The sequence below is a fragment of the Notothenia rossii genome (assembly GCF_949606895.1).
Source record: "Notothenia rossii genome assembly, chromosome: 6".
Classification (NCBI taxonomy): domain Eukaryota; kingdom Metazoa; phylum Chordata; class Actinopteri; order Perciformes; family Nototheniidae; genus Notothenia; species Notothenia rossii.
In genome coordinates this window covers 50,141,260-50,167,013 of record NC_136909.1, presented here as the reverse complement: position 1 = coordinate 50,167,013, position 25,754 = coordinate 50,141,260, and the positions used below count along the sequence as shown (strand labels likewise).

General features: G+C 38.1%; 1 protein-coding gene across 4 annotated transcripts in view; it reads right to left on the bottom strand.

The window, feature by feature from the left end:
- prkg2l (protein kinase cGMP-dependent 2, like) overlaps positions 1–22,740 on the bottom strand; it is an 89,353-nt gene extending 66,613 nt beyond the window's left edge. The window contains exons 1-4 of one of the 4 annotated variants that reach the window (XM_079690290.1): positions 17,975–22,740; positions 17,757–17,843; positions 12,484–16,846; positions 8,069–8,256 (exon numbers count right to left, since the gene is read on the bottom strand). The gene's annotated coding sequence lies outside the window, so the exon portion shown is untranslated. Of the gene's footprint in view, positions 1–8,068; positions 8,257–12,483 lie in introns of all 4 variants that reach the window. The other 3 variants (XM_079690289.1, XM_079690288.1, XR_013809710.1) reach the window with 3 other exon arrangements.
- Between the last annotated feature and the right edge of the window lie 3,014 nt (positions 22,741–25,754).

The following is a 25,754-nucleotide window of genomic DNA, read 5'->3' as shown; positions in this document are numbered from 1 at the left end:
GTGTATGTAATTAGATTGCAAATACTGACTTGAGCCACACCACTCTATGGGTTAGCCCTACTATAGATTACCCAACAAAAATACTCCCAATAACCACTTTGATTTAACTAGGCCAGTAGGTAAGGACTTTCCACTGGATAATAAATGCAGCGATGTATATGTTTTAGCTGAATACACATTTTTTTTTAACCCTAATTGATGCAGTTAGTCACTTCTTTAATGTTTGTTCTTTCTGATGTAAAGTCAAGGTTGTAAGTGTATGCAATGAAGTTGTGGGGCGCTGAACTGTTCTTTTATGATAGTAATTATTTGTCTTTCAAATTTGAAGGAGGGTGAGCAAGCATCTTGAGGAACATTCATCATTAACTCCTCCAAAAATTATAATGTATTTAATAATAACACTGAATATGTGAATCATAACAGTGATTGACAGCTGATAGGAATAATATGATTGTTGATATTATCATATTCATACAGACACACATCGATGAGACAGTTAATTCATGTACTTATTGCAGCAGTCTGCATAGATTTGGTACCCCTGCTGGTCTAAGAGTGAAACCAACTCATTCAGTTAAAATTCATTAAATTATGTCTGCCACCTTATATATTTATATTTATGGCTTTACTGATGGGCCACAATAATGTCACCTAATGATATTGAGTTAAAATAACAATATTGTGGCTTTCCAAGTTAACATTGATTGATATGACTGCGGTTAAATAAGCATATACTTCTGCCAGGGGATGCCACCCCTGAAATTCTCCTGCCACCCTCTTGCCACCCCATGAATATTTTTCTAGATCCGCCCCTGCTCCCCATTGACTTCAATGTATAATTTTTCCGAAATAAGGTCTCATGGAGGCTCCCGGAAGGGGAGGGACTTCGCCTCTCTATTGGTAGCTGAACTGTCAATACCCCAAAACATATTCTTAGATATAAATACCTAATTTTGAGTTATTTACACTTATAGTTTCATGTCTTGTTACATAAGAATAGATCATATTTGTTAAGTGTTATTATGGGATTATTACTATTCTTGTGATACAACTGCCTTATTAGGCTCATATTGAGCAGAGCATATTAAGACCAAAACTCATGTACAACAACTTCCTTACTTGCAATAAATAAGCACTTATTAGAGGGTTATTGAGGAAAAACTCTCAACTAATGGCTTATTACTTGTAGAATATGGTCATGTAGAATAAGGCATTACTAAGTGTTTTATAATGACTAATAAAGAGCCAATATACTGCTAATATGCATGTTAATTAACAACAAGTTGATGGTTAATTTGTGTACCTTAATATAAAGTGCTACCCAAACTTTATTTAAGCATAAGGTGGAGAGTAAGGGCTCAGTGGTGGAAATGGGATACTGGGATATTTATAGAGCCCTGATCAAATCGATAGATAGGCTATATTTTACACGTTTTTGCATACCAAAAACAAACTACAAAATATGGTGTCGTTTTGCATACAAGTGCAGAGCTGATATAATGGGAGTTGTAGTTTTTAAAGATATTATTGATTTTCTTTGCATTCAAAATATTTTTATCAGGACCATATAAATAAAGAACTACAGCAGATGTGTAATATTCAATGCAGCCGAACCGTGTTTTGCAATGCATTTATGTGATGACTTCCAAAGACAAAAGCAGGCACACGCGTAATAAAGTATTATTTTCTTTTGAATTCTTCATTTGTATTTCTTATCATATGAACACCATATCCCAATGTGCATTGCGTCTAAAACATCTAATCAGCGAGCTTCAATGATAGCTGCGGATTATGGGTAGTGTTATGTTTTCGGCTTTTTAAAACTCTGAAAAAATGTGTTTCTCAGAATCTAAAGGGGAAAAACACAAAAATATTGTACACAATTTAAACCAATGAATGTTGTGTGATTAACAAGGACAAACTGGGGTTTTTAGTTGATGAGTACTTCAGATATCATATCACTGTAAAATCCTTCTACAGTGAGGGGAATACGTCCGGTCCCTATCAACCATCTTAGTTACTATGAAAACGCTGAGACCGGAAATTCTGTTTTCACCCCGTGAGAGTTGGCGATGACTTGACATGGACGTTGGTCAATAGAAATGAAGAGGGGGAAAGATGTATCAATCTCACAATTTCAGGGGGTGCGCGCAGAGCAACCTCTATAGTTAAATACGTAGTAGCCTATATACACGTTCTCCTGGCGAGGCCTCACATCATCTTTGTAATATCTATCAAACTAGATCCTACACATCCACTGGACGTGGATTTTAAAGTACTAAATACACTTCTCGCTAGAAATCTAATCAAAAAGCATTATAACGGCCAAACTATCCTACAATTTGGGATTTTTCACTAAAAATAAGTTGGGTGCCTGCCAAGGTTTTTTTCTCACGCTGGGAAAGTTTGCGATCACGTGACATGGACACTGGTCATTAGAAAGGAATAGGAACAAATGTTGTAGCCATGTCACGTTTTTTTGTGAGACTGTGTTGGTAAAAGCTGAAAAAACGGAACAGAACAAACAGCAGTGGTAGTGAGAGTGAGAGTGGATCACTGACAGAACTGAAGCGTTGACTTTAATTAAATGTATTGTGTCAACAGATTTCACATAAATGTATTAGGTTAGTTGAAAGCAATAATATTAAGTTTAAATAACATTTTCTAGGTATAACTTCATATTATTGCTTCCAACTAACCTAATACAGTTATGTGAAACTTTTTGACCTAATACATTTAATTCAAATCTATGTTTAATATTTTCAGTGAGCGATGGTATCTGCTTTTTAAAACATGATTTAACGTTTTCTAACAGATATTGAGATCTGATAAATGTATCTGAAAAATAAGCATGTTTGTTATTTTGAGGTTGAAATCAAGGAGTAAGGTTAAATAGAGTCAGATTTAATTGGAAGTAAGCCAAGTTTGTGAGAGAGTCAGAGTGAAAGGTGTCAATTATTTTGCTGAAAGAAAATCAACAGGTTAATGTTCTGTGAGAAGAAATGATGAGAGATCTTAAAACCATATCTCTCAGCAGTTAACATTGTATTCACATTTGTGGAGAAATTCAATTTGTGAAGTATCCAACTATCTTTTAGACCCTCCAGAAAAACGCGATTCTGCGATCGCAGAATTTACCGCATAATCAGCAAAATGGCGCAGATTTTTAAAAGGCCGCATATTTATCGAAAGGCCGCATAATCCCCGCATTTTTCCACACAAAGTTGAGGGAAAAAAAGCTTGACTCGTCTTGACGTGACGTCATCAGCTCGCGCATCACAGCATGTAAACAACACTGTATAGAGTGAACGTGTGGAGCTCACACGATAGAGGAAACACCAAGATGAACAAATCTAATCCATCTCATTTACCGACGAACATTTCTACTAAAGACCGGGCAAAAAGTGGGGGAAAACTATTCTGCACCCCGTGCAACTGTGTGTTGGAACATAAGAGAAAATCGACGGGGACGACCCACTTTCATTCATTCAAACATTCGAAAATGCTTTCTGCTGCTGCGGATAACAAAAGCCAAACAACTCACGTTCAGCGAGGCATCAACCTCCAAAACCCTTTCGAGGGCTACAAGAAACGAAGTGAGTAGCCTACAAGATTGAAGCTGGTCAGATAACGAACGAGTAAATGAAAACGGAATGAGGCGGAGAAGTGTGTGTGTGTGCGTGTGTGTGTGTGTGTGTGTGTGTGGGGGGGGGGGGGGGGGGGGTGTGTGTGTGTGTGTGAGATTAAAAAAACCCAATTGCTTTTACAATAAATAAACATTGAATGTGTTTAATTGAATAGTAGGCCTAAAGGGGTTTAACGTTAGTGGCAGTTTGTGTGTGAGAGAGAATAAATAAGGCAGCCCAATATTTAAAAAAATTGTTATTCTTTTTCCCCGCATATTTAGCATATTTAGCAACTTTCCGCATATTTCGCAACATCCCGCAATTTCATAAAATCACATAAAAACCCCGCATGTTTAATCGCATAATCAAGGATTTTTGCCCGCGTTTTTCTGGAGGGTCTAATCTTTACACACCACAGGTTGGTAAAATAGTCCAAGCGTTTGAGAGAGACGTTTGTTGATTGTGTGTAAAATAGATTATTACAGAGTTATTCTAAATCTGAAACCAAACCAAAATGTTATTACTGTGGCGGCAATCATTGCTGCTTGGGGTGTAAAGTAATGAACATGGCAATATTGCAAAAAAGTACATTTCAACATGTTGGCACTGGATGTTGAAAACACATTTAACCAGGATTGTTTGAATTGTCCAACACTGACGACATGTATGGCAGTTTTGTGTCAGGTCAAAAGCATTGTTAAAAAAGGAAACACGTAACAGCTAACCACAAAACATATGCATGCAGCATAACAACAAAACGACTGGTTCCATTTACAATAGTTTGTTTATTCTGAGTCAGTGACAAATTGCCTAAAATGTTTACAGGTACTGAACAGGGAATCTGTTTGGCAATCAGTGAGGACAGCTGCCAATGATTGGATAATAAAAAGTAAAAATAAAATATTTTGGAAAACAAAAACAATACCATAACCGCACAAACATCCTGTAACTAACAGCCAATCAGCATGTCTCAACTGTGGCTGGAAGTCACATTGGAAACAAACTGATACATCTCCACTGAATGCTGTCTCACTCTGCAGATTCCTCTTGAATGTGTGAAATAACATGAAATGTACAGTATATCTATGTTCCATTACTGATGGAAAACGATGAAAAAAATTGTATGCAAATTCTCTATAATGCCCTCGTATCCATTCTGAGTTATAGTTTGAATCTGACAAGAAAATAATATCAAACTGAAACATATCATACATCAATACATCATCACAACTTTGATCAACATGAAGCAGGTTAACTGCCTTTATGAGCACCTTTTAAAAAATGTATTAATATTTATTTATATTCCAAAATGAAATGCAAACAGTGTGACCTAAATAAAGGACTGCTGCTGTAAATAAAATGCAGAATGAGTTTACTCTTCACTTGAAGAGCACTGTCAGGCATGGTAAAACACACCAAGTCATGTATAGCTTTTTGAGTAAAGTCATTCATGTTGGCTCGCTTTGCCTTTACAGTGAATGATGCACTCTGAGGTGCTCCACTAAAGAAGGTAATGGCCTTCTGGCCAGACCTCTGTCACCCACATTTCTTAATAAGTGATTCAAAATGGACACATTTAGGAGAGTAAATCCTACAATCAGACATTTTAGACAGTATGGAGGGTAGAGACTTCCTCATCAGACGGTTCTATGCCAAATGTGTTATCAGTAGAAGCCAACAAATGAGCACAGTACAGGGTGGAGGCCATTAGCTAGCTAAACACAGTATCAGCCCTAACGTGCCCAGCTACGTTAAAAAACTAAGAGAAGCTGGATTACAACTTGAACCTCTGCTCAGGTAGATATTACTACACATTATTTTTACATGGGAAATAGTTGGTTGCTGCTATTTTAATGCTCTGAAGTTCAGAGCATTAAAATGCTAATTTCTGTATTCAACGTTCAGAGTCTGAACGTTGAATACAGAAATTAGCGAACACAAACCTCATCTTCAGACATATGGCCTTCACTTCATCTATGACAATTTTGTAATACCTGTGTCTGTTTTGGCATACCTGAATAACTCATCAAGTGAAGGAATAAACACAGTGCACCTGTCAAATAATGCCTTTGCTAGCATGCACTGGTTCACAACCTGTTGCACAATGTTAATCAAAACTAATTTACATAAAACGTATATTTGGAAACCAAAATGCATGCACAACAACGTGGTGATTCCTGCTTTGTTTGCCTTGTATTCCACATGAGCACACTGTTACAATCAGCTATATAGAACTTTAGGAAAGAGCAAACCAAGTGAATAAAGCAAATGAACAAGTGGCTGAGTGTTAGTTTCCATATTTGTGCAAAATAGAAATGTGAAGGTTAAAACAGAAATCACAAACAACACCCTCTCCCTTCTCCTCTGATGTAATGAGGGTGCAGGGATGGGAGTGGAGAGGGCTGTAGAGAAAAAAGGTGTACCTTTGAAATAAGTTATATAATTTCCATATTGCCTGACAGAAATGTTAGTAAAAACCACAATAAATGAGCAATTCTACCGGAACTTTTTAATAAAATCTACTATTTCAAAAACTGGAAAAACATGAAAGGTATTGAAAATCACCATTTTGACCCAGGTCTGTTTACAGCTGTCAATATGACATAAGGAATGCTTCTGTACATTTAATTTTCAATGAAACTGCAAAGTGTGACACACTGACAAAGGGCATTTTTAGATATTTGCATTATTATGTACAGTAACAGCTGTTCAAATATTCTGATAATTGTGTTTTTTTAAGGGCCGGGACTTTAACGCGTTAATTAAGATTAATTAATTACACAAAAATTAACGCGTTTTAATCGCACTTATTTTTGCACCGCAGAACGTTTCTCACTGGATGAGTTTCAGGGGTACCGATTATACTGGAGCACCAACTAACGTTCATGACTTCAGACAACAACAAACCACAGTGAACAATAGTCAAACGTGAACGAAGAAGCTGATGAGACCGCTTTGGTTGGCCCCGTGGATGGGACATTTTGTTTTAAAAACGGACGGATGGAAGCGTCAATAAGAGCACGGTTGTTTGCAAATTATGCAAAAAGTAATTTGCATATCACCGCAGCACATCAAGCCTCAAGTATCACCTCAATGCAAAACATATAGCAGCTAGCGTGGAAGCTAGCATGGACGTTAGCCCGACTCGGAGTACAAGGACCCACACCCATTTTTAAATCAACTGTTGGTAAATCAACAAAGTCTGTTATGGCCTCTGAAGCATCAGAGAGATGTTTTCTAATAGTCAGGGTTTCCAATGTTCTGAATGTATTTGAAAGTATTGTGTTTTACTTAAAAAACAAAGTGTTATAGTTTACAGAAGGTCTACCTACCTATAGGCTACATGAATCTCTGAAATGTACTATATTCCTAAATATGCTATTGCTACACTTTATGACAAAAATTGCACTTTTCTGTTGGTCTTGGTTAAGTACCACCTTGAAAAAAATAAACAATGTTTTGTTGCTTAAGCTTATGTATTCAGTCATTATTCAATGGTATACTAAAATCCATGTGAAAAAAATTGCTTCTCACTGTTCTCAGGTCAAATATTTATATGTGATTAAAAATGCGATTAATTTCGATTAATTAATTACAAAGCCTCTAATTAATTAGATGAATTTTTTTAATCGAACCTAGTTTTTTTGTTTTATTTTTTAATTAATTCCCATTTATTTTCAGTTACAAACCAAAAGATGATGTTAATAACTAATTTGATGAATTAATAACACTGTATATGCATGCGGAAAAAAAATGTTTTGCAAGGAAACTGGATTTGTGGAGCATGCAAATGTGAGAATAGTTCCTTTTTTGTCCCAATCATCTGTACATATTCAGCATAAGAAAACGACCCTTTTAAAATGTTGATGCTAATTTTGTATGGAAAATCATGAATGCGTTTCATCAATGCAATCTATTTACAAAGAGTGCCTTTATACATACAATCCTTCGTCTTATGTTGTACAATACTTTTTACAGCATTAAATCATAGAAACACCTCAATAGATACAAAAAAGAAAGGATTATCATCTATGTGCCAAGCATGATGTGTGATGCTGGTTTCAAATTACTTCCTATACAGCCACACCATTCACACACAACAACATAGCTGCATGAAAAGGGATTTTTGAAAAGGCAGTGAGTCAGATAATATGAAGAAGGAATCATCATGAGGGTCTCCCTTTGTTTTTCTTGGAAAGACATCCACCTGCTCTGTGAGTTGCTCTGAATTCTTTATCACAGTTACAGTATTGACGTCACATCAAACAGCGTTTGCTAAAGTGTCCATGCTCGCTTCACTAGGAGTTAAATAGATCAAAGTGTAGGCAGTAAAGAAACACATGAGTAGGGACAGTGTCTCCCTGTGGCTGAGAAGCTGTCCACAGAGCCTTCATCAGTAAATAAAGATGGCCTCTCCTCTCAGTCTATTGAAGTGAGCTCACCCCTGCCCCGGAGCTTCTGTGGGACCGGCCCCGTGTCCGGACCCCTGGAAACACGCTTTAATGCCAACTCCAGGTTTGGGTAAAAACTCAACGATATCTCCAAATGTCTTTGGCGTTCTCTTTCTGTGGCGTCATGGAGACAGTGTCCGGAAGGACTACTTCTTAGCCAGTTGGAAAGGATGTTGACCCTTTAAACACACGTGTGAACACGGTTTATTCACTTCAGAAGCACAGGCAACATCATCAGGGATATTAGAATGAGTCATCCATTACATTTTACTTATTTTTAGCCTTTAATGCCCAGTGCATTTCCAGAGTTTCTTTTTGAGTATAATTTTCTTATTGACATTTAAATGTCTTCATAGTTTTAACCCTTTTGTCCTTTTACCTCACGTGACCTAATGGTAAACCCCCAGAACCCTCTCCTCTCTATTGTCTGATATGAAAGTATTTAAATATCTGAGGTGACTTGATCACGACACTATAAACAAATAAACTAAATTAAAGTAAACTAGTGACTGTCAGGTCTCTCTGTGAGCACACATCCTCGTTAGTAAGGGAGTCAACAGCTTTCTCACTGTACTACAACACTAGCTGTCCTTGTTCCTGATGTGAAACATTTTGATCAAGTTATCTTCATCCTGCCTGGGTGGTTTGGTTGATAAGTCTGTTGCCAGGCGAGAGTGGATACAACAGAACTCCACAGTGAATATGTTTGTGACTACATTCATGTGACAATCATTTATCATCTTTTGTCTGCAAACTGTTTTAACAACATTATAGGGACACCACACAAGATTATCTAATTAACTGAACCTTGTGTTGACGATTGGTTTCATGTCCCTAAAGCAAGCTGAAACAGTGGCTCCCATTCTTGATTATTTCAACTTTCTTTTTTGAATGCAGTCGTTTGACACCTGATTTGTTAAACAAACATGATGTGTTTAATCAATGTATTAAACTAAAACTGCATTTGTAAACTAAACTATTCTGGTTTCCTAGTCTAGAGGCCTCATTTAAACCTCTTATTGATATTTATTTTATTTTTATTAGGTTATACTTCCTTTATATTGCGTTACTTAGATTGAATACTGATTCAATAGTTTAACATGCATCTACTGCAGACATTGTCCCAGAATACATTATTAAAGTAAATCTTCCAACTCTGATGAGCAGCAGGTCTCTAGTGTTTCCCACAACAAATACATTGGGATTATATTCATATCAACGTTAATCTTTAACCATTTTTGTCAGGGTACTGTTTTAAACAGATTGTTCTAAGACAGACAGGAGTTTACATCATACTGCCTAAGTGGAAAAACCCTGAATGACTGTGAAAAGCTTAAAAATGGCACAGGGGTCTAAAAAGAACTTGAAAGGACAACTGAGAAAAGATGTTGGCAGGTTTGAGGAAACAGCAGTCTGCTTTTAGTCGTAGCCAATAGATCAGTGAGTCATGTATTCTTTAAATAGATCAGTAGTGAGTGTTTTTTCACACTCAGACTGAACATTTCCTCACTCCTCTGTGGGTTTCACCTCTGCTGGAGGAACTTTGTCAATGTGTTCATTGTTATCAGAAAAAACCCTCTGCTTTGCACTGGACATCTAGACAGCCTTTTCTAAAAGTGTATCTTACCTCTTCATTCAAACATATTAATGTTATCATCATTAAAAAGCTGAAACAAAACCACAGCACACAACCCATGCTGTAAGGGACAGACACATCCTTTGTGATAATGTATGGACAGGGTCAGGACTATGCGAGCAGCCATCTTTAGACTGTATGCAGTCAGAATACTCTCTGTAAAGGCAGAAGGCCTCCCTTCACATGACAGTTTCTGAAGATCTGCTACTAAGGGTTATATTTGAACAGCTTTAGGCTAAATGCACCTCTGAGTAACTTAATCTGTCTACTCAAGTCCTACCATTTCCTAAAAATGAAATCTCTTTTAGAGAGTGTGTCTGTAAACTTGTTTGACATTAAACGGGAGTTAAACCAGCTCAGCAATAGGTTTAACTAACTTGCTAAGACTGAACCACAGGTGCAGTTTAAGAGACCACACGGTTCTGTTCCAGACAACACAGGTTTAAACACGTCTGAAACCTTGAACGGCAACTAAGATCAAAGCAGAGCAACAGCCTCATTTGAATTCATTTGTCTATGTTTTTAAATTCCTTTTCTGAAGTGCTTGGACCTGTAGGAAAGGACCAGAGTATATGTAGATGCACTGTCCTGCCTCCATACATTATTTGGTATGAGAAATGTTTTAGAAACAAAGCCAAAATCCTCAGAAATGTATATTTAATTATGACGGTCATGCTGAACAGAATCAATACTTTGAACATTTCAGAACATATATGGAGTATTTATGATCAGTATGACAGGTAAATGAAGGCCAGCTAGTGACCTGGTTAATGCGAGGTATGGTGCAGCAACATGACACTGTGAATATTGTTTTGCCAACAACAATCTCCCATGGCAACATCAAACCAGGCAGACACACACGGAGCTGTGAGGGAGCAGCACACACTGGACCAGGTCCTCTCCTCCAGTTCTTCAACACTGAGTGACTCGTGGAGTTAATGAGGTTAGCTTAATGAACACAGCTACTGCAGAACACACACTGCTGAATACATGTCCTACAGTTGATTTAAATAAACACATTTCCATGTCAGGAAGGTTACAGCTTTCTTCATAAAGGGATCAAATACATGTGATGATCACAGCAGCATGCCTTTGGTGAGCAGCAACATTTCCCTCCAACAATACGGCTGTATACGCTGAAGAAACCCAAACGTTGAATTTAATGAAATGTATTATGTAAGGAGAGTTTACTTAACTGTATTAGGTTAGTTGAAATATTACGTTCAAATACAAAACCTAAGGACCTAACCTAATACAGTTATGTGAAATCTGTTGACATAATACATTTAGTTAAAGTCAATGTTTCACTTTTTTCAGTGTATACTGAGCCTCAGATTAGAAGACACGCAAACACACACTACAAACACTGTAGCTAAACACAGAGCATGACAACCATAAAGCAGGAAGCGGCTGTCCTTAACATTTGGCAAAGCTATTTACAATGAAGTGAAATCAGAAGGAGAACATGAAGCGTACATGGAGCTTCTGCTTTCCTTTCACTGCTCAGGATGCTTAAGCCTGAACTTTAAAGCTTCAGATGATTCAAAGATCTTTGTTGACACTCTCCTCCGGGACACAAGCACTGGCTTTAAACATGTTAAGCGCAAACTGATCGTCTACAATATTTCAAATCAGATCATTTTTATCCGATGCAGATGTCTCAGATCATTTTTGGAATTAACTCCAAATATGTTGAATCGTTCATTGTTTTAGACCAGGAATCCGTACGCTACTACAATTGTTCAGAATGATCTCTGGGAAATTATGTGTTCGTGTAATACAAAATAAACCTCCCCCTAATGTAAACATATGTCGAGCGTGAAATGTAATTGTGTGTCGCATGTAAGGTAATAAGTAATGAGTGATTGTGTATACAGCAGGCCTCACTGCAGCCTGGCTCAGGGATACACTGATTATATTTAGGATCCTCTGATTGGTGTTCATATGTTGCCTTTTGTCACTGAGGGGTCCCCCCATAACACCAATCCCATAGGTAACACTATGATGTATAGTTTATTATAGGCAAAATGTGTAATATTATAAAAATAGTACTATGCTACATGGTTAGCATTTGTTTCCAATGAAGGCAGGTTTACATCCTCAGCGTTAAATAAAATCTGTTGTAATGTACGATGTATAACACGATCAGTTTCTACATATGCAGCTGTGATGATTTGGATCACTTTAGAATCCTTTGGTTATGAAACTGTTACCCTGATGCTTTTGATATCTTTATCTCTCTGTCACCGTGTGAACATATGTTCCAACTGAAACTGTTTGTCTCCTACACTTCATCACACGGAGGAGAGCTCAGCTAAGACTTTCAGAACACTAAAACTACATATTTTCAGCCCCACAACTTAGTGCAGCATGGTCTGTTACAACGAAAAAACACAATAAGTTAATAAGCATTATCCACTTCACATTATGCACAAATATCATGCATCTGTTGACACATTCTTATCCTTCCTTGTCCAATCCGGTATTAAAATAACACATAGATATAAAAATCCAATACATAAACAGTCATACGTATTAAAATAAACAATCTATACAAAAATGTTGCCATATATTTTTAGGATTCCATTTTTTTCCCCCTTGTATAACAGAATAGGGAAAAGTAAAAAAATAAATATCCTATGTACAATCACACAAGCCATTCCAAAGTTATCGTCACTGCAAGGAAAAAGCAAAATGCAAATGAAATGTTAGTTCAAACTCAGTTCATGGTGAAGTCAGCAGACAGTGGGAGACTCAAACTCAAACTTACTTTATTCCAACATCCTGGTACAGGTAAGCCATCGTCTCCCTGAACAAAGACAGACGGATGAAGTTAACAACAAGCACTGCGGAACAGTCAAGGCTCTGCATGCCTGAAGCCACAATGCTTACAATGATGCAAAACAAAAATCAGTATTCGCTAGGGTAAGTAGCAAAGTGCTAAAATGTATTATTTGGGTCATCCAGGTTCTGTAGGAGAGTCCTGTTCTGTTTCTGCATATGCATCGTATGTGCCATGGTCCGAATTTCCAAAGTGACATATATTTCCCATGTTCTAGTGGCTCTTTCTGCTTTTTTTGCTTCCAAAATCTCTTTTAGTCTAGTTGCCATTTCACAGAGTCCTATGAACCCGGAAATGTTAAGTACCCTAAGGTTAATGTTAGAAATGTATAGTAAGGTCTCCAGCACATAAAAACTGCCTGATACTAACCTGCGGGGCAATTTGAACAATTAGCATAAGGTGTGTTAATTAGCATGAATGTTAATGTGGATAATAGTTCATTTGAACAATTTGAAGAGTGTTTTTTTCAGGACTAAAACGGCAGTATTAACCAGAAAATGACAATATGTGTACTCTGTGGGCTGATTTTGATTAATTTTGTAGAGAGAATAATTGTTGTAAAAAAGTATTTATCGTAATAGTTTTTGTTTCATTTAACTATCTATCTATCTAAAAGTAACAATTTGGTTAACCTGGATAACATATTTATAATTTAAAATCAGCGGACTTTAATATTTTGGGTACATTTAAGATACATTTGGAGACTATGGTGCCGTGTTTGATTCTAAATTGCAATGACAACCAGTGACACAGTATATTGATTTTACGGTTCAGGTATTTGCCACATTAAATTGACAGAATAAAGACTTCACAGATGATGGGGTTATATTGAGAGAAGTGTGTTTCTCTTAAGGAACATGAAAGATTCCATTGAAAGAAACCTTTGTGTTGGTTAAACATTCAGAACTTCACAACTCTTAAATACATTCAAAGAAAGAATTCATGATTGTGAGAATAAATACAACCATTGGTAGTCTCTTTAATTAAAAATATATTTGAATGTTTTAATCCTTGAGAAATCACTTAACCATCCTCACCACTTAAGGTAGAGGGTGACAACAAATGACCCAAAAACACACTAGTGTAAACACCAGGCTGCCGGTTCTATGCAACAGTCCACCAACACTATGAAAGATGATTTCATGCAGTTCAGTAATGATGCAGCGGATCCACACTACCATTTACAAAGACATGAATATGTGTTAAACATAACCTTACCTGTGTACAATCAGAAATAAAGAGTTTCCTTAAACAGATTTCTGAACCCTGATCAGTTATCTTCTAATACCAAATGTAACCACTTCACCCTCTCCATTAGCCTTGCAAAGCCAATCCTTGTTTTGTTTATTTGTTTTGGAGACATACTGGGAACAACTACTGCATAACAAGATGCATTTTGGATTAATAAACAGGTAAGGGGGAGTGTTTAAAATAGGACATGACTCTCACAACTTGCTTAAAGCTGTGTGAACGGAAGATTTCCTGGTTTCTGATTTGATGACACTCTGATAATACCTGGAACATGGTGATTTTAGTATAACCTTCTGAGTGGTTTCCAAATGTGATTTAACGAACCAATCTCCACATCGGTCAAAGACGATTAGTGGTGACTGGCTGGTCCTTAGGGGGAGGCACAGCCCCACCTAGTGTCAGCAGAAAGTATTACAAATAATGATTACAACAACAACAACAACAAAAAAATATATAAAATATATTTTAAGATCATGTTTAATCATCTGATTCGTCTATAGATTGCTGTTTTAGTCTGTGTTCTTCTAATTAGTGTCTACAATGTGTGCCTATTGAGCTGTTTAGAGCCATGTGGGACAAAACCCGATCATGCCCCTCCCTCTCACTGTCAAAGTGAATGGTGACTGTAAAAACTACACTGCGCATGCTCAGAGTATTGTCCTATTTAATGTGTGTGGCAAAAAAATAATGACCATAGGGGCACTGAGCTGCCATCCCCACCATACGTCATCTCACATCATTCAGAGCTGATTGGCTGTAAGTACGTGTGCCGCGAAAAGTGTGGTGTGTGAAGAGGAGACGAGAGACGCGTCCTAAAACCCGGAAGTAAGCTGCGCATGGATTCCCTTCACAAAAAATCAATGAGATTTCTCCATAGGATTTTAGAAAATAGCTCAAAATAAGATCTGTGGGAAACGTACCTGTTAGATAAATGCACATTTTGTTCAGCCGGATAATATCCACCTGTCTACCCTACTTTTATAATTTTCTAATCATAAATCTATCGATTAGATTTATGATAGACTTTTGAAACTACAAGAAGATAAGGAGGACTTTTACAAAAATGTAATAGAGATTTTTGTCCAGAAGGATAGGCAAATGGACTTCATCTTCAAGTCAAGGTAAGACCACCATTTTGTTGAAAAAGGGATCTTTACGGTGGCCGGCAGGTGCAAACGCGGAACAACGGCCAAAAACGCATACATTAGCAGGAAACAGCTGCAAATCCTGAAATGAAAAACAAACAAATCCTGAAAACAAATACAACAGAAAAACGTTGCATTTACAGAAATTATGCAAACTAAATACAACACACAAACCCCGAAAACAAACGCAACAAAAAAACGCTGCATGATATGCAAAGTCCAAAGTACATACAAATCCTAAAACACATACAAAAAACATTCCGGAAGTGCTCCAGGCCTCTAGGAAGCGCGCTACGTGGAACAGATTGATGTATGACCAGACATAGAGAGAATGAACAAGAGTGCTGCAAATTGAAGCCGGAGTTGATCGAAGTGAAGAAAGTCAATATATAAGAAGGTAAGTTTTGTTTAGAAACAAAGAGCGTCATATTTACCCAGCTAGCGTTAGCTTGTCTGGTAAAAGTGCTTGCAAGTCAAGAGACAGCATTGTGCACCTAAATGTAACTCTTGACATCATATACTGTCGTATATATACAATAAACCAACTGTCCAATAAACCAACTCCTCTCTGCACCTATAATATATAGATATATTATAGGTGCAGAGAGGAGTTGGTTTATTGTGCCCCAATGTAAATCCTAATGTGAGAGTTAAAGGACGGTCAACAATATAATGTACCTTGGTCAGTTTGGATTTATCGTGGCATTTATTCTTAATTAAGGTGAATTAATTTAATTTCAGTCAGTCATTTGTGTGTATGCAGGTGTGGGACATTCCAAATGTTCCAAAAGTGAGCACTCCACGAATGGACAACAGTTTGCCAGGGTCAAATAAAACATTGTCAACATATTATTTTGTGCCACAAGAAGCAGAATGTTTGAACAGTACAGTAGTTTGAATATATTTGTTGTTTACCTTTATCAGACCTCTCAGGCACCCACAACCAGCGTCTGATCGGGTAAGACTAATTAAAAATGTAATTATACCATGTAGGTTTGAATTTGTGAACATGAAATCAATAAATACCTGTGTGTGCACGTATTTCCTGGGTAAAAATAGGATGGAGCACCAACCCCATTCCAGGAAGAGGTCCAGTCTGCCCCGGGTCAGAACAACTCCTATAGGTAAACAATGTTGACAGTTGCATTGTGACACAGTTGTGTGGTGTGTATCTTTATTTTTACATTTGTTTGTTTGTATAGCCTCCAATCACAGTGGGTAACATTGCCAGGAAGCAGAACAATTATACTTTCATACATTTCCAAATGACACCCACAACATCTCAGTGAAGACGATACAAAAAACACCCACAAATATTTTTCAAAGATCAGATATTGTTTCTTGCATCCATTTCAAATGTTTACAAGGATTGTGCAGGAGTATGACAAAAGTACTGTTATCAGTTTAGAACCCAATGTATTAAAAAAACAAGAAGAGGATCGACATCCTTTTGTAAATATGACTGTCATGCATATATTATGTATTTGAAAGTAATTATTCAACTGTCTTCTCACTGCAGCAACTACACAAATGTGTATGCACTTATCATTATTGATAGCCACTCTGAGCCAGAAGACAAAATGGAGCAAAGGTATTAATTGTTACTATTACCACTTAATTTGTCTATTCTACTGTAAATCTTATTACTAGCTTCATCATTTAATATTACAATACATCACTTTGTCTTTCTCAGCACAGATCACCTGACTGTGGCACACATTGTTGCAGAACTCTATGCAAAAAGAACAAATACATCTTGCAGCAGGTTCAATATGAATAGAGCCAATGTGTAGGATGGAGCAATCCGCGGCTTCAAAGGTGCCTCATTCGACCCCTCTCATGAGATGGACACTGGTGGTCCAAAGCGTGAGTTCCTGAACCTCCTTATGGAATGCCTGAGAATGCGAAGAAAACATCACGTCAGCAACTGTTTGTGCCCCATGGCGATGTGACTTTCCCAGCCGCTCACTGTCTCAAAATCTGATTCTAAATGTATAATGTTCTCTATAAAGATAGAACTAATACACAATTATGAATGTATAATATAAGCTGTTTTGTGTATTTAATCATGCGTTGGTCTACAATTTAATGATGGCTTCTACATATTTCACATAAACAGACAATGAAAAAATGTGTCCTTCATTCTAATAACTAGTGTATGCATCTGCCAATTGGTATTCTAAACAGAGTAGTGTGTTGAATCCTTATTTCTTGCATTTGAAACAGATACAATACAAAAAAATGAACTTACTGTTGTGTTCAACTTCTGCCAAAAAATGTACATGTTTGCCACACAGTGTTGGGCAAGTTACTTTTAAAAAGTAACTAGTAATAGTTTTAGTTACTGCTCTCAAAAAGTAACTAGTTACTTTATTTGTTACTAAATTATAAAAGTAACTAGTAACAAGTTACTTTACTTTAAAAAGAATAACAATAAAAACACAAGTGTCTGTGTTGTGCTGTGGCACAGTAAGAGAAAAGACAACTCCCCACATGTGCATAAAAATAGTTGTTAAATAATAGTGAAGTCACGTTGTAATAACAATAACTCATCTCTCTCAAGTTTTCTTTTTGTGATTTTCCAAAAGCCACTGTGTCAAGTGTCCTTCTTGGGGTGCCGTCCGTAGTTCTCCAATATGGCGGACCATCTCGCACATGCGCAGTACAGATCGGGCAGGGGTACGGATTGGGTAGTGACAGCTGTGTGTGTGTGTGTGTGTGTTAGCATTAGCAAGTGTTTGTGTATGTGTATTACATTTTCCCCATTAGGCAAGAACCGCCCAACTCTGTCTCTGACTGGCTTACCCTGAAATGTTACCCCGCGTTAACCAATCATCACTCCTCTCTGGTTACTTTCACTTCTCCATGGTGAGAGGACATCGCTGTATTCACCTGTTACATCCGCAGGGAGATTCGGTTCAGTTCCATCACATAATGTAACACAGTAACGCACCCATTTAAATCACAGTAACTATAACGGCGTTAATTAATGGGAATAGATAACTAGTAACGCTATTAGTTACCGCAAAAAGTAGTTGCGTTACAGTAACGTGCTACTTTGTAACGCGTTACTGTAAACACTGTTGCCACAGGAGCCACAGAACACTTGAACTGTCCCCAGATGTTGGCCACAGAAAGGACAAAACCTGGCAGCCTGAAAAGACATACATTGATGTATTAAATCCATTTAATCAAGTCAATCAAAAACACATAGTCTAAATATTGGTTAGCTAAATAAATAGAAAGATACATCATGTTTACCGTTGAATCTGTGTTTAGTCTCTCTCTCCTTGAATGTCTTCTCTATATTTGTTCTTGAGCATGTCTAATGCAGTGTTTTTCAAAGTGGGGGCCCCCAGGAGGCGCCAGGGGGGTCACCCAAAGTTTGAGGTAAAGGGGAATTCTTTTTTTTATTTATTTTTTTAGATGTTATTAACTAACTTTTCTTCTACGGACGAAAAGTTTATTACTATTCCGCCTGTATTTTGTCGCGCTTCTCCTCCCGCATTGAACATCGCAGAAACTCCGTTCAAACATCAAAACTTTCAGCTCGGTCGGGAATCGATGGCTATTACTTTTCTCATTCATAACTTTCATAATTCCAGAGATACATCCCATAATACATCACATTTTTAAACATTGTTCAGACCTTGTTTTAGAGGTTTTCTTCACATTTTAACATTAACTAGAGTGTGTGATGTCACAGCTAGAGTGGAGGACAGCTTGAAATTCGCATTCATTCATTCATTTTTTTAAACTGCCATAATTCCAAAACCCTACATTCCTGAGACATAATTTATCATGACAAACGTAGGAAAACATCTCGTAGCTTGAAAAATGACAAATAATTAAGCAAAAAATAATTAAACAAAATGCTTTTTGAGGGCATGAAGTGACAAAAACGTTCAACATTACTCCATTAAACCCCATTGTAATTTCAGGCAGATATTTCCTCACGGCAGCAGCCGTTAACCTTTAGTTAAACTGCCAAAAAGGCCACATTATTAACCCGAGACTACACAAAAATTACACTTCAGATACTCAACTTCCTTGACATGCATCACGTTTTGAAATTTCACAGATATCTGTTACGGTTCTTCCACAAAACGTTCACATGTAAGAGGTTTATCTCTCATTCGGAACAATGAAGCCTTTGATCTCTACAGAGCTCGTTAGCACAATTATAAACACCTGTGTAATCGAACACGATGATGTCATCACTCCAACTGACATGCTCAGAGCAGCAGACTTCAGATAGCAGTGTGCTAACAGTCCAGCCGTGAAGACATCTACGGGACAGTTTTGAGATTTCTTCAAATGCCGTTGCCATGGCAACACAATGCTCGTCTTGAAACACGGTTTTCTCATAACTTCAGTGAAAATACTCCAAACAGCCTAGAACTTCACAGGTTTGGTAACGATGCAGCCATCAACGCATCTAAGCGTAGTATGGGGTGTCATCAAATGCCGTTGCCATGGCGACAGACAACTCGCCATGAAACAGGATGTCGCTGTAAGTCCAATCGACACGGTCCAATCGTCCCCCAATCTTCACTTGTATATCACTGGTCCATGCCTCAACAGCTCTATGCCAAATCTGAGATCTCACCATATGCCGTTTCCATGGAAACGCATCCCTCGCCATAAAACATGATGTTGCTATAAGTCCAATGGACACGGTCCAATCGTCCCCCAATCTTCACTTGTATATCACCGGTCCATGCCTCAACAGCTCTACGCCAAATCTGAGATCTCACCATATGTCGTTTCCATGGAAACACGTCCCTCGCCATAAAACATGATGTCGCTATAAGTCCAATGGACACGGTCCAATCTTCCCCCAATCTTCGCTTGTATATCACCGGTCCATGCCTCAACAGCTCTACGCCAAATCTGAGATCTCACCATATGCCGTTTCCATGGAAACGCATCCCTCGCAATAAAACACGATGTCCCTTTAACTCCTATGAAAATTGTCAAAAAGTGCTAAAACTTCACATGTGTGCTAACAGTCCAGCCGTGAAGACATATACGGGACAGTTTTGAGATTTCTTCAAATGCCGTTGCCATGGCAACGCAATGCCCGCCATCAAACACGGTTTTCTCATAACTTCAGTGAAAATGCTCCAAACGCCCCAAAACTTCACAGGTTTGGTAACGATGCAGCTATCAACGCATCTAAGCGTATTATGGGGTGTCATTAAATGCCGTTGCCATGGCGACGGATCATTCACCATCAAGTTAGTTCAAAAGTTTGCACTTCAAATATTCTCATACTTTTCCAAGCCTCTTTACTTTATTTTCTTCTCTCATCACACATTCAAGCCCCCAGTGTTCATGTGTCATTTCAATCTAAATTCTTCACTTTCTTCTTACACATTACATTTCAGCATAGCAGTTTAGCGTCAGCTTTTCAGCATAAAGCATTCCCACTAGCAATTTCTTCAGGAATTGCATTCTCTAGTACTGTTTAATATTGTGATAAGAATGTTTATAACAGAAGACACAATGAATGTAATGAATGACAACAAAAGATAAATACAATATTTTTTTAGAATAATAACTGATTATTAATTATTAATACAAATATATATTAAGAAAATGTATTAAGCTGTATGATTAATTTGTCATATTTTCCATCATAATGTACTCATCATTAAAAATATATGCTATATGGTGGTCCTTAGCATGGCAAAGTGTGGTCTAATGCACACTATTCTCCTGTAATACTTTGTCCCTCTTCACATGTTGTCACTTCTCTCTCTCTCTTTCTCTCTCAATTCAATAGCTTTATTAGCATGACCATAGTTACAGGCAATTGCTAAAGCTCTGTATAGTTGCAACATCTATACACAAATACATACACATAAACAAACTGCTAAGAATTCAAATGTCCTTTTTCCGCGGTACTCACTATGGCCCGTGTTATTTGCCTGCACTTGATTTGTCATCTCTTTTAACAATGTTCTTCCCTCACTTTATCTTCTTTTCACGTGAAGCTCTCCTCTCCTCAGCTGGTGTAGTAGTTAGGCACGCTAACGCTAGCTATATAAATATGACGCTCTATGTATAAAAACAAAACTTACCTTCTTATATCTTTCTCCACTTAAATGAACTTTCTTTCCTCCCAATTTCCATCACTCTTGTTCGTTCTCTCTATGTCTGGTCAGACATCAATCTGTTCCACGTAGCGCGCCCCCTAGAGGCCTGGAGCACTTCCGGAATGTTTTTTTTTTGTATGTGCTTTGGACTTTGCATATTGTGCAGCGTTTTTTTGTTGCGTTTGTTCTCGGGGTTTGTGTGTTGTATTTAGTTTGCATAATTTCTGTAAATGCAGCATTTTTCTGTTGTATTTGTTTTCAGGGTTTGTTTGTTTTTCATTTCATTATTTGCAGGTGTTTCCTGCTAATGTATGCGTTTTGGGCCGTTGTTCCGCGTTTGCACCTGCCGGCCACCGTAGCTCTTACTAAGAGAGAACAATTCAATATTTACATTTTTTGGGTATCCTTTTGTTGAACTGTCTGTTTAAAATTAATCGAAGCTTCAGACTAAAAAAGCTTTTGAAAATAATATTATATTTTGATTTAGGTCAAAATATAATATTTGTAAACCTGAAGAGTCAGTGCCAGTGCCTCACCAGCCATGAACCTGACTGCACATCACTGCAGAAGCTTATATATTATAGACATCTAAGTTGTTTGTGCCCCACCACTTTTGTACATATAACAACGCCACTGAAGACGATTGAAAACAAAAGCCACAACAAAAGGCTATTTTCTCTGAGTAGTGAGAAACTAAATCTGCAGGATGGCTTTGTTAGGCTAAGAGCATATTAAAAAAGGAATAAAAAACATGCAGCAATGATGCTTCCATACTAATAAAAGGACTCTGGTTTGCTTTGACCAAATACAACGGTCTCATACTGCTGTTCACCACCTGTGGTACTCTGATGTCTTGAAGAAGAAAAAACTGGTGCTCCATGCAAGAGATGGAGTGGGAAACAAAGTATTCCGGTGAGAGGGTCCAGGATACTTAAACAACAATCTTAAGGATTTAGAAATTAGATTATATTGTTGTGTTATTGGTAGCATTATAAACAATCATAGATCTGCTATTGGAGTTAAAGGTCCCATGTCATGCTTTTCTGGTTATTACCCGTCCCCTTGTGTGTTATGAAGCTTTTTATTAATGTCTGCAGAGTCGCAAACCCTCAAAGTACACCCTGTAGTGAGTAAAACTCTAACACAGAAAAGACCTGTCTATGCTGCCCCAGAACGCCTTGTTGGAGATTTTCTTTTTCTTGCTGGGTACAGTGACGTGACCATACCCAAATGGACCCATTGGTCCAAATGCACCAATCCGTGGAGCTCCTCACACACACTCACACACACTCTCTCAGCGGAGAAACTGCGATGTGCTGGGGGGGGGTGCTAGTGGAGCCTTGCAGCGGTGAAACTGTGGTGTGCTTACACTGTAGATGCACCGCGTTTCGGGGTGCGGGTGCTAGTGGAGCCTCGCAGATGGGGGTGCTGCAGCCCCCTCATCACCCCCCCTTGCCGCGTCCATGGTGCTCAGGCTGAGTTCAGGCTGAGTTTCGCGATGTCTCGCTGTCTCGCAGACCCCACGCAGCAACCAGGAAACGACACCAGTAATAGAGCTCACACTGTTCGCTCCACACAGCAGTGAGCCGCGCCAACACGGCACCCAGACCCCACGCAGCATTCTCATCTTTTTGTCATTACTGTGTCATTGGTTGCTAACAAACTTTTATATTTGATCCAATTGTTAGATAGGCTGTATTTACCCCATAACGGTGCAGAGCTGATAGAAAGGGACACCTGGTGGTTGAAGAACGTTATTGAGTTTTACCATTTTATTATTAGATATTAATAGGATCCCTATAAAGTATATTCATTACTCATTGTTCTCTACTAATAGTTAATTAAAGACTGTATATAATGACTAGTTTGCACACCCCTTTCAAGATTTCAAGATTTTCTAAGCTAAGGTTTATTGACATATCATATTATACACACCTACGGTGTAGTTATGCAATGAATGAAAAATGTAGGTCGCAGGTTCCTCAACAGTGCATTCATTATAAGACATCTATCAATATGTGTGTGTACCTCCAGCATTAAACTGTCATTCTGCACATTTCTTATATTATCTACATACATCTTATAAGAGTATAATACATATGTATAATATCAGTTTAATATTAAACAAATAATAAACAAATAAATGCTTAAACAGTTAACATTGCAGGAAAGCAATATATTAGACGTTAAGTACTTTGTCAGGCTTAATATTTATCTGTAGATACAAATGTCACTGTGTGTGTGCTCTGCATGTGTGACCATTAAAGAGTGTTTCATCCCTCCATATTCTTCTTCTATACCCCCAAAGCTTTTTTCTTATTCAAAGAAGACCTTAACCTAGTACTCTTTAATGTTTAAATTAAGCCTTATTAGTTTGTCTGTTTTGCACATCCTCCTATTAATATCTAATAATAAAATAATACAATTCAATAACGTGCTTTTACCACCAGGTGTCCCTTTCTATCAGCTCTGCACCGTTATGGTGTAAATATAGCCAATTGGATAAAATATAAAAGTCAGCCGAATTAGTGTTGATACTGCAAGGAGACGTATTGTGTGAAAATAAATGTAAGATTTTGTTTAATTGCTTATATATTTATGATTCACGTCACGTTTTCAGTTTTGGCGGCAGTTCTCCTGTTTGTCTAGAAGTCTTCTCAGCAGGGCTCTATAAATAGAGAACTACGGCAGATATGTAATATTTAATGCAGCCGAACCGTGTATTACAATGCCGTTATATGATGACTTTCAAAGAGAAAAGCAAGCACACTCGGAATAAAGTATTATTTTATTTTTAAAAAACGTTTTCAGAATTCACATCACATAAACACCAAATCCCAGCATGCATTGCGGCTAAACCATCCAATCATCGAGCTGAGGATCTTGCCTAGTCAGTTTCCGGTTTCGTCACCGATGTATTTTGTTATACACACATTCCTTCACATTTACATTTGAATTTGCATTAAAGTATTTCGTGAGGCCTTCTAACGTGTTTTTAAATATATAACTACGGTTGTAGTTGAAGAGTTTGTAAATTAACATGAACCGAAGCTGTTGCCTGGCAACGCAATCGCAGGACGTCACGTCCGTTAATTCCACATCGACACGCATCGATTAACATCGATTTAATACATTAATTTAGCCTTTGTTTCTGCTAAAAGAGGTGTCGACCAGCAGGGGCAATCATAAAATCAGCTTAATCGAGTGTGACTATTACAAAATAAATCATTTTTATATTCATATTGACAATAACAACCGACCGTCGGGGTAGCATTTGCTTGGCATTTCCGGTTATTTCTCCACTGGTTAACATGGGTTAACAATACCGTGTAACTGTCACGTTTGAAGGGACGAAATCTTGACATCTTCACGTTTCTCAGCATGGTAAATCGTCACATATTCACGTCTTGCCGTGATACCGGGTTGCGTTTAGGACAGAGAGTGAAAACACATACTATACAGAGATGCTGTATGAGAAACCAAAGTGAGTTTGGAACATTGAACAATGTATATATATTCTAGTATTCCAGTAGTATCTATTCAACAATGGAATTATGATCAGTAGAAATGGCCATGACATGGGACCTTTAACATGAGCAGCTGGAAGTTGGAGTTGAAAGCCTGAGTTAAACTAAATTCAGCTTTTAGAGAGAAAGGTTATTACAGGTTAATTCTACAGGAGGTCAGTGGGAAAAGGGCTTATCACAGGGTGAGTCGACTCAATTCAGTAGTAGAAAGCCAGGGTTGAGGTGAGGCATGCTTTAGAAAAGGAAGGGAGAGAGCACCATACCACAGGGCACGGGGCATCCAGCCCGTCCAGGCCAGGGGAGCCCGGTTCACCTTTCTCCCCTTTAAAGCCACGGAAACCCTGTTTGTGAAATCAACCATTTAAAGCCAGTTCTGCAGCTTCTGTGCAGCAGAGGGGGGGTTGCCCTCTGCTGCTCGACAGCGAGGAGATCTCCACTGCTGGCCACCGGCTGGACGCAGGTCTCCTGAGCATGCAGGAGACCTGGGACAGACAGGAACTGGGCTCAGTGAGAGGACTGACAGGATTTCAGGTTTAAATTATGATGGTAATGTTTTAAATACAATGTAAAGATAAGGTTTGATCGAGAGTTCTGATGCCAAGCAGAACTCTACCAGGGTACAGATATTGTTTCAAGCTCTGTTTTGACTATTGCCACCTGGATGTCTTTCCGGTGTAAGGTCTGATAAATAGAAGACCCTGTGAGAGACTCTGTGGTCAGACCCAGTCACAGATACATGGCTGAAAAGGGGAAGATTCACGGGTCAGGTTGGGGTTATTTTTCAAAGTAACTTTCTTCTCTTTGCATTGCAAGTTTGACCCAACAGGTAGAAAACATAGAGCCAGCGGTTAACCAATTCAGGTAGTGCATTAACCTGGCTCACTGTCACATCTGGTTCATTTAAAGTACAATTTGCACTTATTAGGGCCAGATATAAAAGACATGGTATGGCAGGGTTCAGAACTCCAACCTATCCTCTGTTCAGGGTTACAGTGCACTTTAGTCTCTGTTGATCATCATCAGTGCCAGGTTCCTGTCTGTCTCATTCCTGGAAAAAATATGTTCCTCAGGCAAAGCTGTAGTCCAAGTCATTTTCACCTGCAGGCTATAACCTCTAATGAAACTTTCTTAATGGATCAAAAGTCATCAGTTTCACCAACTTCAACAGTCCCATA